The sequence below is a fragment of the Pseudorca crassidens genome, chromosome X (genome assembly GCF_039906515.1).
Source record: "Pseudorca crassidens isolate mPseCra1 chromosome X, mPseCra1.hap1, whole genome shotgun sequence".
NCBI lineage: Eukaryota > Metazoa > Chordata > Mammalia > Artiodactyla > Delphinidae > Pseudorca > Pseudorca crassidens.
Window position 1 is genome coordinate 2,986,759 of NC_090317.1, and position 15,090 is coordinate 3,001,848.

The 15,090-nt window shown below is 51.3% G+C and overlaps 1 pseudogene; it reads left to right on the forward strand.

Moving 5' to 3' along the window:
* Positions 1 to 8,188: 8,188 nt before the first annotated feature.
* Positions 8,189 to 11,221, forward strand: LOC137217235 (ADP/ATP translocase 3-like; annotated as a pseudogene).
* Positions 11,222 to 15,090: the final 3,869 nt, after the last annotated feature.

Genomic DNA, 15,090 nt, shown 5'->3' on the forward strand with positions numbered 1-15,090 from the left:
CCTAGTGGCTCAGTGGTTAATAATCTGCCTCCCAATGCAGGGGACACGGGTTCAATCCCTGGTCCAGGAAGATCCCACATGCTGCGGAGCAACTAAGCTACCGTGTGCCATAACTACTGAGCCTGCACGCCACAACTACTTAAGCCTGCGTACTCTAGGGTCTGCACACCACAACTACTGAGGCCTGCATGCTCTAGGGCCCGCGTGCCATAACTACTGAGCCCGCGTGTTGCTACTACTGAAGCCTGAGCGCCTAGAGCCCGCGCTTCACAACAAGAGAAGCCACTGCAAGGAGAAGCCCGCGCACCGCAAGGAAGAGTAGCCCCCGCTAGTGGCAACTAGAGGAAGTGCAGCGCAGCAATGAAGACCCAATGCAGCCAAAAATAAATAAAATAAAATAAAATATTCCAATAGAAGGAATGATACCATTGATGACTAAATTAGATAGCTGAAAGTTAACACTGAGTAACTCTCCCAGGAAGACAAAGAAGTGGAAACCGTGAGGAAAAGAGCACTAACAGGATTTCCCAAAAGAGAAACAAAGGAAAAAGGAATACAACTTCTTCCCTTGGGATGTGGAGAGCTCCCTGTACTGCGTGTCTCCGCTCCTCCCGCCCCCACGCCTCTCCAGCTGCAGTGCTCCATCGGATCTTGCCTTCCTCCTTGAGTGTTCTCAATGGGAAAAAATGTTCCAGAGCGTTATAACCTGGCTGAATCCATCGCCGCCCAGAGCAGCTCCCCAGAGCTGCCTCGGCCAGCCCACGTTAACTCTGGTTGGGACATCCGGACTGCTTGTGATCCGCCCCCATTTGGACGGTATGTGTACCGCACACACGTGTTCCCTGCAGGAATCGAGGAGAAACACCTTCTGTTCCCCAGCATACTGTGGGGAAAGCACTTCCTGAGCCGTTCAGGCTTGTGAGGGGCTGCAGCAGGCTTAGCAGCATCCCCATCACTTCTCAGAGCCTTCCCCCCTCGGCCAGTCAAGAGGCCGCGCTGTCTGGACCACTGCCCTCTGCTGGTGGGAGGTCCTAGTGCGGTCACAGACTTGGAATCTAGCCCCCTGTCTCTGTGAGCCTGACAGTTAAAGCTTCTCTCCTCCAGGCTTTTAAGGGTATTTGAAACAGTAAAGACAGTCCGATATACAGGTAATTTTCCTTAAATGCTTAGGAGTGTTTGATTAGTTTTGTAGCCAGTGTTTAAAGGTTTGGGGAAAGTTACTTTGTCAAATCCAGAACTAACAAGGGAATATTCATTCAGAGCAATCTTGGCCATTTGTCTTTCTAAAGTTATTATTATTATCTGGTTGCTTTAAAGTTCATAAGATTGATTTAAAGGGCATTAAACAGAGTACAAATAGCAGTGACTATTTCTATGTCTTCCCCCTTTCCCCTGAACCTTACGTACAACCATAGGCGGCCTCTGACGTGGTCTAGGGCATCCTGATCTCCAGTCAGTCTCTGTCTCCATTTTCCCAGCATCCTGCCATGCATAGCCATCCCATGTCCCCTAGATTTCTTGTGCACCACGGTGATGGCAGATTCATTACAGCTTTAAGATTCTGCCAAAGTGCCACTAATTAATTAAGAATTTATTAATATGGTCCCTCGAATCATTGGCCTCTGACCAAGCCTCTCCCCTAGAGTGCTCGCTTAAAGAATGAGGACCCTGTAACTCTACTCACTGCTGCCTGCGTTTGTCTACCTCACAAACCACTCACAGGGGCGTAAACATTGATCCAAGTCCTCAGATTCCCCTTTAATTTCTCTGTCCATTCCTCAGTCACAGGGAGATCCCCAAGGTCAAAATCTTTATGCCTTGTTCCTACCGCTGGAGCCTGGGCATCCAAGCATGTTGGCAGTTGCCTCTCCAAAGCTCCTGCCTCCTCTGTGACCATCTGACATTTAGCACTGGCACACTAGGTGTGTGTGGAAGTTGTGGCTGACACTCAAACAGTTAGACTTGGTCCTGTATGAGTTTTCTATGGCTGCTCTAACAAATTACCACAAACTGGGTGGTATAAAACAACAGAAATTTATTCTATCACAGTTCTGGAGGCCAGAAATTCAAAATTATTATCACTGAGCTGAATCCAAGGTTGACAGGGCTGAGCTACCTCTGGAGGCTCTAGAGTAGAATTCTTCTTTGCCTCTTCCAGCTTCTGTTGGCTGCCAGCATTCCTTGGCTTGTGTCTGCATCACTTCAAGGTCAGCATCTTCCAATCTCTTTGTGTTGCTTCACATCACCTTCTCCTCTTCTGTATGTGTGTGTGTGTGTGTGTGTGTGTGTGAGAGAGAGAGAGAGAGAGAGAGACAGACAGAGAGCGAGAAAGACAGAGAGAGAGACAGAGAGAGAGAGAGAGAGAGAGATCTCCTCTGCTTCTGTCTTATAAGGACAGTTGTGATTGGATTTAAGGCCCATCCTGATAACCCAGGATAAACTCCCCGTCTCAAAATGCCCCCTTCCCCTGATATCTTCTGTTGGAAACTTCCTGCGGATCATTGTGTAAAACATCCACACAGTAAAACAAAGTCTTGGTTGAAAAATTATTCTTGACCTTTATATACCCATCCCCCAACCTGGGGCCTAACAGCTCCTGGCCCCAAGTTTGAAGGGAAAGGGTGATGCTTACAGCCGTCAGCCACTGACAGTCCTCCATAGGGATAGTCTTAAACTTTTCATATGCTTCACAGTGTCACACTTGCAAGACAAACAACCGTCTCTCTTATTAATATAGACTTTGTCTCATGACATAATCTCAGTGTCATAACATGCCATTCTTGACATAAGTTATGCAGGGGTAAAGATGGGGAAGAATAGAGCACAGGAAGGGGATGCAGGGTCACACTCTGTCATCTTCAGCTCCGTGTGTAATATTGTGTCCAAAGTTTGCATGTGTACACACCAAACGATAACAGCGTTTACCTTTGAGGAAGAGAGCGAGGTTCAGGAAGGGGGTCAAAGATGGACTTTTGCTTTTCACTCAATTGTATCACCTAATATTGTAAGCGCTAAATGTTTTGTTTGTCTAAGTAAAAAAATAAAAGATAAATATATGTGACTTACCAATCAAGAGGGAAAACAAGACACAAACAATACTTATAGAATGATCCCATTTAAATAAAATAAACCAAATTTTATATATATATATATATTTATATATTTATATGTATGAATGTTAAAGGAATAGGCAGCGCTCCGGAAAGATGTTCACTGAGAGGTTGACAGTGTTCATCTCTGTGGAGGTAAAGGGGACAGAGGTGGGAGTGTGACTCTCAGTGTTTCTTCTCTATACTTCCCACTGTTTGAATTCTTTACAATGAAAATACAGTCAGGTAGTATGGTGGGCGATTTTATGTGCCAACTTGGCTGGGCTGTACTGCCCAGTTGCTTGGTTACACATGTCTCTAGATGTTGCTGTGAAGGTATTTTTAGATGTGATTGACATTTGAATCAGTGGCTATAAATAAAGCTGATTATTTTCCATAATCTGAGTGCACTGCATCCAAAGAGTTGAAGGTCTTAAGAGAAAAGACTGAAGTCCCTCAAAGAGCAAGAAATTCTGCCTGCAGACTGCGTGCGGACTCAAGCTGTAACATTAACTCTTCCCTGGGTCTCCAGTCTACCTGCCTGCCCTGAAGAAGTCAGGTATCTATACATCTAAACTGTTTCAAACACGTACATTAGAGCTGAAAAGGCCTGGCTTGGAATTCCAGCTTCACCACTTCTAACTGTGTCCTTAACCAATTAAATTCAGCTTTATAGATTTCTACTTACTCATTGGTATAAACAAGGGAAATAATCATTTGCATTACTATGAAAATCAAACGATACTGTGCCTGGTACATTGAGCATTATCACAACTCAGCCAATGCCATTTATTGTGATTAAAAATGTTTTTCATTTTATGCTAAGAAAGCAGTAGGAAGAATTGAAGGGTTTTGAGCATGGAAGTAACATAATATGATTTGTTTTTTAAAAATAATTCTGGCTGCTATATGAGGAATGCATAAGAAGGAGGCAAAGTGGATACAAGATCAATTTAGGAGGCTATTGGACTAGTATAGGGGATATATGGTCATAACTTGGACTACGTGGTGGTAGAAGAGATGAGAACAGGTGGTAAAATTTGAGAACCATTGAAGGTGTCATGATTTGATTGATTTGACTTCTGCTTATGGGTACGACAGGGTAGTTTTTGGCAGACAAACGCTCCTATAGAGAACAACAGGAAAATCCCATTAAAACATGACATGTGTCCCCACCACAAAAAATAAATGAAAATTATGTGATGTGACAGACATGTTAGCTAACCCTAAGGTGGTAACACATTGCAACATATGAATGTATGAAGTCAACACATTGTACGCCTTAAACTTACACAGTTATACATCAATTATATCTCATTTTAAATGAATTTTTAAAAATAACAATAATGTAGAATAGTTGCATGAGGGTGGACCGGGACTGAATATAAGTGAGGAGGGTCGGGGGCTCTGTCCTAAAGCTTACCTTCATGGTGGGTTTGTTACCGAGCCCAAGCCCGTACTATTCGGCACATGACAGGCCAATAAATGGAGACACAAGGTGCTGAGGCAAGGAACAGCGACTTTATTCAGAAGGCCAGCAGACTGAGAAGATCGCAGATTCATATCCCAAAGAACCATTTTACCCAGGTTAGAATTCAGGCTCCTTTTATACTAAAAGGGGAGGGGGTGTGGCTGGCTGTTGCAGACCTCTCGGTGCTGGCCAGACCTCAGAGAGGACGTGATAGTCCCTTGTTCTCGCAGGTGTCCAGGTAGGTCAGGTCACGAAGTTCCTGTAAACCTTCAATAAGACAAATTTTATTTTCTGTTCTATAAGTTTTTATGTCTATATGAATGAAAGTGTTATGGCTTTAAAGGTTAAGCCTGGGAGGCAGAGCCTTGAGAAAAGACTATTGTATATTTCAGGCTATAGGCAGTGTTCTTTTACTGATTGAAGAGACAAAGGTTCAGAGCCAGCATGACTAAGCACAGAGATTAGAGCTAAAGGAATAGATCGAATATGGAGTTAGGTTTGTTCTTCTCTGTTACAGATTCATGGGCGTTTGGTTTTCTACTCTTCCTTGGACTGTTAATGTACACGATACATTATCTTTCTTTTGTATATATGCAATATTTAATAATAATAACATTCTAAATAGCAAAAACAATCTTTACAAATATGACGAAAAAGATCAGTTTGAACCACTGGAGACCTCCTGAAGTGATCAGAACTTAAAGGGCCACCGCGCAGGGGAAGGACAACCATGGGGAGGCACACTGGTATTTTGCAGCTGCTTCTCCTCTGGGGACATTTGCCAGCTCTAGGGCAGTGAAGGAGGCTGAGAATTCAGGCTTCATCCAGGTAGATGGATATATCTGGGGCCAGAAAACCAGCACAGCTTTCAGTGGCCTCACGGGCCTGGAGACACAAAACTGGAGATTTAAGGAGCCAAGACTGCAATGACGAAGAAGAGAGAGAGGACTGAGTCAGAAGCTAAGGAGCTAAGCAGAAAGCCTTTCTAAGACAGAGAAGAGTTTTGTCTCATGTTAAGAAAAAGAAATAAAAGGTATTCATTATTAGAAAAGAAAACTGCTGTCATCTGAAGACAGCATTTTCTGTGTCGAAAAATCTCATACAATCTACCAAGAAAAAGCTGCTGGAAGCAATAAGTGAGTTTAGCAAGGTTGCAGGATACAGGAGGGAGGGGCTTCAAAAGGGTATGAGCAGGGCTTCCCGGGTGGCGCAGCGGTTGGGAGTCCGCCTGCGGATGCGGGGGACGCGGGCTCGTGCCCCGGTCCGGGAGGATCCCACGTGCCGCGGAGCGGCTGGGCCCGTGAGCCGTGGCCGCTGAGCCTGTGCGTCCGGAGCCTGTGCTCCGCAACGGGAGAGGCGGCAACAGTGAGAGGCCCGCGTACCGCAAAAAAAAAAAAGGGTATGAGAAAGCTTTATCAAACTGTACACTTTAAATATGTGCATTTTAATTATACCTGAGTAAAGTCATTTAAATAAAGATTAAGTGAAAAAGGAGATGGCTGACAGGTAGAGACAGAGAAAGGCAATGCCTGAAGGCCCTGAAGAGGTCGGAAAATGACCACAGCGGGGATGCTTGAATCACTGATTATCAAGGTGGGGGCAGTTACAGGAGATGACAAAGCCTGGAAAGTGACAGCAGAAGTGGGTGGCTGAGGTAGAGGTCACTTTTGTGCCCACTGCCTACTCTGTTCTTTTTGCCTGAGCACAACCTCCCTCACTCTTTGCCTGGCCAACTCCTACTCATCCTTCAGGTCTCAGCATCCATGTCCCTTCACCAAGGGCAGCTCAAGTGGCGCTCCTGCCTCCATCTAACTTAAGTTCCTAACACACTCTGTAGCAGTCTCGTAGTACTTGCCTTTCTCAAGCACTTAACATAATGATTACATGTGTATTTGTGCAATTCCTCCCGCAGTTCAAAGCTCCATGATGACAGGAACCATGCGTGGTGTCGCTGTCCATTGCACCTCCAGCACCTGGGGCGGAGCACAGCTATATACATACTTATTGAATACATATTTATTAAATGCATAACAGGATGTTAAATGGAATGTCGCCCATCTCCTCAGGGCTTTAGCCCAAACCTGAGGACAGGAGGTGCCAAGTCCCTGCACGGTCTCCGTTCTCAACAGAAATACATCGAAATGCTTGTTATATAACTCAGCCTCAGATGGCCTCTGTGTATTGGCCCCTCACTTTTCTATTTCTTCATTGCGGGCTGAGATTCATTAGCTCAAAATCCCACTGGTGCCAAACTCCAGTTTTTACACATTAAATTATTTTTAAAATAGCCCAAGCCAGCAGATTATTAGTCAATTAGGGCCTGCCTGCCTTGCAATTCCCAGGACACCTTACCCCACATCCGCTGGTCATTGATAAGACGCCAAGCCACTGCTGCCCTTCAGAATTCTCTGGCCTGGAGACCCCCCGCCGTGCTGCTGAGTGCCGTAACAGTTACCCTACCCTCCTCTCCTTCTGGGTGGCGCTTCCTTAGCCCACCCATAAGCCTCTGGATGGTCTCACGCTACGGAGCACACGCAACCCAGTAAAGCTTGTTGCGTGTGAGCAGCTCCCAAATCCCTCAAACTAAAACATGGCAAAGCCACTTCAGCAAGCACCACCCCATCAATGCTAGTTAAGAGAAGATAAAATATTTCGAAGGTAATTTTTAAAGGAAATTTTTAGGAGGAAAGAGTGTTTTGGCTTTTCTCCTACCTTCACCATGAAAGAAGAGGAGTACTCTCTAGCCTCAAATAGATGTGTCAGTTCAGGTCCGCCAGGAAGCCAATATGGAGTTAGAAAGTGCAAAAGATTTATTGAGAAAGAGAAAGGGGGGGTAAGCAGGAAGAGCCTTCAGACCACAGTGAATGTAAGACACCTGTGGAAGGAGGGAGCTGGAAGAAGGGCTGGAAGGGAGCGCCTTAGACGATGGTGCAGCTTTGAGAAAGTCTTGGCCAGCCCACTGGGAGCTCTGGTGCAAAGACGGCCCATTGAGGAGTCCCACACTGAGCAGAAATAATTCTAGTAGCCCTGCTGTGCTAAGTCATAGACTGGGCGCTGCCTGGGAATAGCATGACCTCTGTGCAAATGCTGCAGTGGATCCTGAAAGCATTGCATCTGGGTGCTGTCAGCTGACTGCACTCCTGTCTTAAAGTGACATCTAAGTGGTGAACTTCCATAGGTGCCCCGGTCCACCCCTTGTGCCACACAGATCCACTATTCCATATACATATGTTCAGGGAGCAGTTTCTCTGTGGTTCCCATGTGCCTGTCTTCTTGAGTGTCCACTTAGAAGAGAGAAATTGGTGGGACACAGTACAACGCCATTGATGCAGTTGGTCTTGCAGCTGTGACAGCTACTCATTACCTCCCTCCTCCACTGCCCATTCTAGGTCTCCCTCACCCTCTGCTATCACCTCCGCAGTCTTGGCCACTTTCCTTCATCCCTGAGGTCTGAGTCCCTGGTATCCATACCCTTCTCAGGGCAGAATCGCTGCACTTGGCCATTCACAGGCACAACTGGGCAAATGAGGACCACGAGTCACCTAAGCACATCATCTGTGTTCCGCACATATTCCAGTTGTAAGACCAGTTCTCCCTCTTCCTTGATTAAGTGTTGGTTACTGCTGAAATGGCGACTCTTCCTGCCTGCTGGTCTCTGGACACAGGGGACAAAACAATGCCGGGCAGCAGTCATATCTATAAGCACCACAGGACTCTGGCTGCGTCTCCTGGTGAGAGTGCACTGTCTTTAGGGACCAGAATATCCTCTCCTGCAAAGTCCAGAGCTAAGGAGGTGTGACACACAATGTCCACCTGAGTAGGTCACTAGGGAAGATGGAAAGGGGGCCACTCTGGCTTCCACCCCTCGGATCCCAGTCCCGCGTATTCTTCCTATTGGGGACACAGTGCCACAGGGAGGCCTCAGATGCAGTGCATATACTGCATCCTGGAGGACGGCACCCCATCACTGCAGTGCTCCAGCTGCACCTTCAGCAGGACACTGCGGCATGCTACAAAGCTAGCAGCTTCTGGGCGATGGAACGTGTGACACCAGAGGACCCCATGCTCATGCGCCCGCCCAGACACATCCTTCAGTCTGAAGTATATCCCCTGACAGTATACCATCTTGCATGGGATGCCAGGCCTGCATTTTCGGTCCCAGCGGCAGCAGGGCTGACCAGCAGTGCCCACCCTCCAGCTCTCTGTGCCTCCACTGTTTTCCGCTCACTGAGCTGCCCGTTCTGCCACCACAACGAAACAGGCCCTCTCCTTTGCCAAGGACTTCCTGGCCAGAGGCATTGCCGCCACCATCTCCAAGGTGGCTGTGGCCCCGATGGAGTGGGCAAAACTGCTGTGCGGGTACAATACACCAGCAAGCAGATCACAGCCGACGAGCAGGACAAGGGCATCGTGGACTGCACCGTGCGCAGCCCCAAGGAGCAGGGTGTGCTGTCCTTCTGGACGGACAGCCTGCGTCATACACTACTTCCCACTCAAGTCCTCAACTCCGCCTTCAAGGCTAAGTACAAGCAGATCTTCCTGGGGGCCTTGGACAAGCACACGCAGTTCTGGAAGTATTTTGCTGGCAATCTGGCCTCTGGTGGGGTGGCCAGAGCCACCTCCCTCTTGCTTCGTCTACCCTCTGGATTTCACCAGAACCCACCTGGCGGCTGACTTCGGGAAATCTGACATCGAGTTCAGAGGACTAGGAGACTGGTGAAGATCACCAGGTCTGATGGCATCCGGGGCCTATGCCAGGGCTTCAGCCTCTCCGTGCGGAGCATCGTCATCTACCAGCCCACCTACTCCGGCATGTACGACAGCACCAGTCATGCTCCTTGACTCCAAGAACGTGACAGTGGTGGCCAGCATGGTCTCCTGCCCCCTCAACACCAAGTGGCAGCAGATGATGATGCAGTCAGGGCACAAAGGAGCCAACATCATGTACAGGGGGCCTCTTAACTGCTAGCAGATCTTCAAAGACGAAAGGGGCAAAGCCTTCTTCAAGGGCGCCTGTCCAACGTCCTCTGCCTCATGGGTGGTGCCTTCATGCTGGTCCCGTACGATGACCTGAAGGAGGTCATCTAGGCCCCACCCCGCTGGACACACAGACCCAAGAGAACCACATAGAATACTTAACTTTTATGGACCACTGACCTTCGAGAAATTTCACCATGTTTGTGGAGAGCTGGAGGTGGCTCTGGCGAAAGGCTCATTGTGATCACGACCACTGGCACCCTGTGTCCATGTATTGGTTAGGGAGGGAGTGGAATCGTGATGTCTTCATGGGTCCACAGGTGAGGCCGCTCCTACCAGACCTAGACTTCAGGTGGTCACAGGACCAACTTCTATTTAAGTATTTATCTTAAAAAACCACGTCTCCCATTTGTACTTAAGCGTTATTAGCTTTGGCACGACCACATATTTGCAGTTATGTTCAATGTTGGGCATTCTGCTGCAAAACGATAAAACCAGGACACAGACAAAAGAAAAACAGAAAACACCCTTTGTCCCTCCACCCTAACCCACGTAGGGGTTTAGATCTTCCCTCCCCCTTGTCTTTCAGGGACATCCCTAGGTGTGGCTAGAATGTAACTGCCATCCATTTTCAACTTGCATCCAAAGACCAAGCAAACCCGTCCAAAAGCCAAGCTTAGACCTTTTCCTCCTCCTTCATCTGGCTGTATGGGATCATGTGGCCATAGTGTGAGCTGAGGGAGGAGCTCTGGTATGACTGTGATGCGTAACATGAGGGCCTGTGCTACTGCTCACAAACCTTACTCACACCTCTGTCCCTGCCCAGCCTGCATTCCAGATGCACCACTGCCATCCTACAGTGAGCTGCCATCTGATTTTGACTTGGCAGGACCCAGCTCATGATGAGAAGTTCCAGACACAGAGTCAGTTGGTGTCCCATAGTCAAGCATCTGTCTCTACCGGGGCCCAGAAACACACCAGAGGCTATTTCTAGAAAGACATAGAATCTCTGATGCTGATGGCATGACCCTCCTCCAGAACCCCAGGGGACTGAGTGGCAATTCTCTTACAGGGGCTGGCCTTGAACTTGACACTGCATCCTTGCCCATTACTGATACCTCTGACACCACGGGGTCTGTCGTATAAGATGGTCCACGCGGCTACTTGCACCACAGCCTGGACCTGCTGCAGGTTCCTCTCCCGCACCCCACCTCTGCCGCAGGCGCCTCTCCTGCACCCCAGCTCTGCTGAAGCTTCCTCTCCTGCAGCCCAGCTCTCAGCCTTCTGTGTCGCCTGATATATGGACCGCAGCAACGATCCTGGGGCCTGCCAGGTGTGCTCCTTTCTTCTTTGTGCTGGAGGATCCAAGACGCAATGATTTGTCTTGTGCTTTGGAGGGGGCATCCTGGCATGCCTCTGATTACTGGACTCCTAAACACTTCACTGAAATGGCAGGTCCCCGAATCTTCATGGGTTTATCTCCCATGCTCTCGAGAGGCCATGTGTCTTAGAGAGGCCTCTTACTCTTCCTGTCCAATCAGTATGACGGTGTCAGTGTAACTGATCTGACTGATGTTCTATGGGCTGCCTAGATGATCCACATCTCTTTGTACTATGTTATAGGAGAGTACAGATATGACATAGGGCAGGAGAGTTAACATGGTAGTGGACCAAACTGTAAATAAAGATGTCCACATAATTGTGAACTGCTTCTTATCCTCTTTCTTTGATTGGTTGGAATAGAAAGGAATGCACTCATCAAATCAACGGCCACGTAACATGGACCTAAGGCCTTATTCATCTGCTTGAGCGATTCTACCACGTCCAGCACACAGCATCCACAACTGGAATTGATAGTTGGTGAAGCCTGGGGTATACAGTCACTCTATGGAATTCATCCAATTTCTGCAGTGAACAGATTGGCAAAGTAAATGGAGATATGATGGGGACCACCACCCCTACGTCTTTCAGAGCAGCTCTAATCTCTGCCATGCTTCCTGTGATATTGTCTGTAATTGACTCTCTTGGTTGTGTGTGGGGGGTGGGGGGGGCAGTTCCATAGACTTGCACATAATTTCCACCAACGTAACCTGACAGACAGACCCCCACCCAAAATTTGCTTTGGATGTGGAGACCAGTGACACCACACACACACACACACACACACACACACACACACACCAGGAAGTCAAGAAATGGTTCATTACTTACAGAATCAAGGGTTCTCAAGAGAGCAGTTGTAAAGTGACTTGTGCGAGCAAAGGACAGAGAGTGGCCTGGGAGTTTACCATGTGAGGGGGCGGGGCCGAGGGGAGAGTTCTCACATGTGGTCAGGGGCATACATGGTTCTAATCTCCCTCTGGTGCCAAAGGAAGGAGCACCCAGGCTTTCTTACCAGCTTGCCCAGATATCGGGCACAAGGGGAAGACTGAGGGCTAGCTGAAAAGGAAAGGCCCGATTCTACCGAGAATAAGGGATGGGGGCGGTACTCTTCCCTGAACTGCTGGTGCTATGGGAAATGGGGGCTCTTAGGACTTGAAATATAAACCTCAAAATTACCTGTGCTGTGCCTGGCCTTAATTCAGGGAGAAGTTTTGCTAGAAAGAATAAAAATCAAATAAGGCTGAAAGGCAGAACCTGACTGTGGAAAGGGAGACAACGAGAGCCACAATCATGTCACCCAGAGTGTAACAGTTGAGTTTTAGTTAAATGACACAGAGGGTCTGTCAGGCATGAATAGTAATGCTAGATGTCTACATAGAATAGCGGTGTTGGCGAACCATCATTAGCATCTGGGAGGCAGGAGGTTAGATGACAAATAGGACAGGTTAAGAGGCACCCCTCCCTCACGTTTGGACAGACTGCCAGAGCTATCAGTATGGGTCCACCAGGCTCACCAAGGCCTTAGGTCCCACGAACTGGGAGCAATGCGTAATGTGATGAAAGCAGCACAGGTCCCAGACTTAAGAAGCCTATAGCTCTGCAACTCGGTAACCTGGACAATCCCCTCAGTCCTCTTCTACTCACTTTCGACCACAGAACAAGGAAAGGCTCCATGAACTCTGAGCTAGAAAAAGGCTCCACTGCTCTGCAGGAGGTCCCTGCCCACCCCATTCCCCTCCTTCCCCCACCTCTTAGGAACAAGCCCCTTCCCCACGGAGCCCCAGCGCCCAGAGCAGCATCTCCGCCCGAGGTCCCTCGTGGTTGGAGGGTCGAGCCGCCCTCCCCGCGTGTCCACAGCTCCTGGCCCCGGCCAGCTCTGAAGGCCAGCGCCCAGAGACCACCGACACCAGGGCACCCCGCCAAACAGCCCCTTTGGCTCCTTGCGGGCACCCAGCTCCCTTCCTCTCTCCCGCCTCCGCCGGCACTGCGGCGAGGGTGCACACGTGGTCGGGGGGGGGGGCTGCTTCAGCCGCAAGGCCGGCGAGACCACCCACGTCCTCCAGGCCAACGGGGGAAGGGCAGCAGGAGGCCAGGATGCCCGAGACGGGCGGCCCGGCCCAATTGTGATCCTCGCGCGCCATCTAGCGGCAGGATCGGGCACGACGGCGGGAGAAGCGACGCCGAGGCCTCTCGCGCCCCCGGTAGCCATTTCGCTGTGTGGACGGTCCTGTTTCCCGATAGGCACCGGACACAAGCTCGGGGCTGCAGGAAATGGCGGCGCGCGCAGGCGCACACTCGCCGAACGCAAACGCGCACCCTCCCGGGGCACGCACGCGCAGGACCACAGGGCACGGTCTCAGGGTCAGGGAGGCTTCTCCTGGATCACTAGGGCCCCCACCCCTGGCCGATGCCCTCAGGTGGCACGGAGGGCCCCGGGGGTCCAGAGCCAGCCTCTGGGCAGGAAGGGGTCATCCCTGGGCCCCATCTACAGCCTCCCACTCACAGGACCCCAACCCCCCCCCCCCCCCGCCTCCTGCCTGCTCCCAGGACACAGGAGTGATGCAGGGAGTGGGACAGGGAGGGGGCGCCCCTGCCCCTCGGGGGACCGCCCCGCCCGGGACTTAAAGTGGAGGACAGCTCTCCCTGCCTTTCTGTGCCCCCACCCAGGGCCTGAGGGCTCTGCAACTCCTGCTGGGCGGCCCTCCTTCCCTTGGCCACCTCATAGCCCCAGGTCCCCAAACGTCCCTCAGCGCCTAGACCAGGGCAGGCCGCTGCGGGACGGCAGGGGTAGACGGATCTCAGGCAGGTGGGCAAACAAGCCCCACCCCGGAATCCTGCACTGCGTTCCTGGCAGGGGCCTCTGACCTCACGCCTGGACCCTTCTGTGGCCGGCTGGTCCTTGGGAGGGCACACGTGACGTCTCTCAACTCTCTGGGTGCCCCGAGCCCCCACAGAGCTGCCAGGGATCCTGGAGCTTCCGGTCCTGCCTGCCGTCCCTCCCCCTCCCCCTGACACCGAACCCACTAGTTCCCGGGGACCCCCCGAGTTTCCCGGGGACCCAACCAGCCATGGCCCGTGCCCACAAGGCCCTGCCGCCCTGCTCCATCCAGCCGAGGAGACCACATGGACCCTCTTGGACCCTGCCCGGACCGTACCTCTGTGCCGACTCGGGGTGCCAGGCCACTGCTGCTGCCCCCAACCCTGACCCCACCACAGCAGCCCCTTCACGCCATTGCCCACAGCGGAGGCCAAACTCAGATGAAACGTTCAGGGAAATTTATTAAACAGAAACATTAACTGAAACCATTGAACACAGGGCATAACAACACACAGAGGATCTTCTAACGGCCACCGGAGCTCACGGGTCCCGCCCCACCCCAGGGTCCTCGAAAAGGTGCCTCCGCTACACCCCACCCGGCGGCCCTCCATCTCCCCACAGTCTCCCTTCCTGAGGGCCCCGCGGGTGGCCTCTCGCCAGGAAGATGGGCGCCGGCCATGCCCGCTCCCCCCAGGGCAGACCCTCCATTTCTGGCCCACATGCCCGGGGCCTGGCCCTGCCCTATGGCGGGCACAGGACAGTCCCACAGCAGGGCGCACGCCACCGAGCCGGGGACGTGGAGTCCCGAGGAACAACGGGGTGGCCCAGCAGAACACAAGCCCTGGGGGGCCTCCCGCAGACCTCCTGCAGCCCCGGTCAAGGTCTTCCTTCGAAGGTCGCAGGTGGGCTCCCAGGTCCTGGGGTGGGCGCTGGCTGTGACCTCGTCCATCCCGTCCTTCCCGCCGGCTCCTGGGACTGGGCTCGGGGTCTCCACGCCGCGCAGGGGTTGGGGGAACTGCTCAGAGGAGAACACATGCACATTTCCACAACAACAGGCAGCGCTGGGCCTGAATCTATGCCCAGAAAGCACACGTTGAGCTCACGACACTGGCCCACAGAGACCAGAGCCTTGGCTGGCACGTGGCGCACCTCAGGGCTCTGCGGGGGGACGATGGCTAGGGTGTGTGTGTTGGGGGGAGGGGAGCGGGGGCTGGGGGGTTCCTTGACACCTGGGTCCCTCTGGGGCCTACAGGGACACATTTGGGCTTGCCAGTACAGGGAGCAACCTGCCCCAGGGGATGATGAATAGGGGTCCCCTCTCAGGAGGGAGGCCCAGGCACCTGGAGTGGCCC